Consider the following 2,416-nt stretch of genomic DNA (forward strand, 5'->3'; position numbering starts at 1 on the left):
AATAGAAGTGACCGGGACTGTAAATCATTAATGCAAAGAATGTCATAATCACGAATATAAGAGGCCAAAAATAGATATTGATAATACAAAGTCGTAATATTATTTTATATATATCTTTTTATAAAATGATTTTTTGTATTTTTTTAAATAGAACTTCCGTTACTGAGGCTCTGCTCCTTTTGGTCTAGATCACTCTCTCTCTATCTCCTAAAAGGCATTTTCAAAACCTCAAAACTCCCCTAATGACCTTCCATCCAATCAAAGATCAAGTTTTTTCTTTCTTTCAAATATCCACATATGCTTCATGGACTCTGAAATAGCATTGAGTTTTGCTCTTTTTATGATCAGTTCATACTCATATTCTAGTTGAATACAAAGATAACAAAGAGATTTTTTTGCCAACAATGTAAATATTATTAAATGATTGATCTATAGCTAAGGATACGATTTGAAGATCAGTATTAAAAAACTGTGTGAATTTGGAAAAGGAGGAGGAAAAAACTAGCAAGGAGAAGAAATGAAGAAGGAAATAAGGATGAAGAGAGACAAAAAATTTCCAAAAAATATCAAATTGAGTATTCATTATCACTTTTATGATAAAAGGTCGGATCATTATTGCCTAATCATTATCACCTTTATGAGACTAGATTTCTAAATTTGACGTAAGCCATGAGAATGTTATGATAGTGACATTTTATAATTTTAGATACGCTTATTTTCCAAAAACTACTCTTTAAAAAACCATAAAATTATTTTTATCCTCAAATATTTTCCCTCTCTAAGATCTCTTATAGGGCCTATTTGAGACCTCAAAACTCCCCTATAATGATACTCAAAAATCTCATCAATGTATAATGCAAAAAGTACTAGTGGCAGAGAATATTCTTGCTTTACTCTAATGGTGAAGTAAACAAGGACTAAGAGGCCCTTACATGTCCATACTCTATCAACCATCCTCTCATATAATGTCAAAATATCCCAAACGAGCTCTCTAGGTACTCCCATAACTTGCCCATAAATATGACTCTTGACAATATATCAATAGCTTTGTGGAAGTCCACGTAGTAGTAGTAGATCTATCTCTCATGGGCTCTACCCCCTTCAATAATGGCTTTCAATGTGAAGACATGATCTTTTGTTGGAAATTCTCTCCTAGATCTAGCCAATCCATGTGTTCTGAGGCCTACTCTCTCACTCCAACAACTCAAATCCTACTTAAAGGATGGAGGTATATAGCTTGGTCAATGTGCGATCAATGACAGTATGATAACTCATAGTGCTCCAACTCTGTAAGAAGCCTTTACACATGGCTCTATTAAACATGTATATAAGAAGTCTTGACACTGTATCTCTAATGTGTACCAAGTACTCAACTAAGAAGATATCATGATCATGTGCCTTGCTTGTTCAAAACCTGTCAATGGCCTCCCAAATCATATTCTTTATGAAGAAGGAAACTATTTGCAGGTAGCGTTTTGGTGGATCACAAAGAGAAGGATGATGTGCTACTATGTAAATGTTGGATACATGTTAACCCCATGTATTGGTACATATAATAGGTGTGGTTGGAAGTCTCTCTTAAAAATCTCCAAACCTCTTTAGAATCACGGCTAAAAAACAACCAATATGAGTCTTTCTCCAATTGAGCTAGGAAATCTTTCTTCTTCCATGGTGTGAGGTGTCTAAAGAGTTGTTGTGGATGTTTACAGATGTGGATTCCAAAGCCATCTCTCTCCACAAACAAGCCCTAGTCTTGCAATAGTCATCATCATACCGGCTATTCTGAGGAATCAAGTTGAAGGTAGCTCGCTATGTGGACCATGAGTGTGGGAAGGCTATATCTGCTACAACATGTAAGGCCTCATTGAAATGTTATGTGAGGTCAATAATGGGATATGGGAGTCAATGTGAAGATTGAGTAGAAACTTATAGTCTCTCCAGAGAAGTATCTCGGGTTCCTATAAACCATATTGGGAGTCTTCCCAAACCAAAAAGGTACTATCAATGATAGGTAAGCATGGTCCAAGGCAACTCCCAATGATGTCTGTAACGACACTAAAATATTGGATATGGGGAGTAAGCATGGGGCCAAGTACACAATCCATCATGCTTGCACCATATTGGTGAGGATAGCATGTGAATGTACTTGATGGGGGATATAGTTATGCCATTAAGTATGGTTAATCCATGTGTTGTGCATATCTCAATAGGGTATCCCCCATACTATGTGAAATCGGCCACATAAGGTGAGCTATCATCCATCCGCAATGCTACTAAATCCTACTCTTGTAATATCTTCAATGTTTCAAAAAAAAACCTAGAAATAAGATACCCTGGCATTAAAGTCCCCCAATAAAATGATAGTTCCCTCTCTTAAAACTCAAAGTCATCTAAAATTCTATATGGTAATTGCACT

The sequence above is a fragment of the Lygodium microphyllum genome, chromosome 18 (assembly GCF_053477565.2).
Source record: "Lygodium microphyllum isolate KBCC chromosome 18, Lygodium_microphyllum_v1.1.10, whole genome shotgun sequence".
NCBI classification, from domain to species: domain Eukaryota; kingdom Viridiplantae; phylum Streptophyta; class Polypodiopsida; order Schizaeales; family Lygodiaceae; genus Lygodium; species Lygodium microphyllum.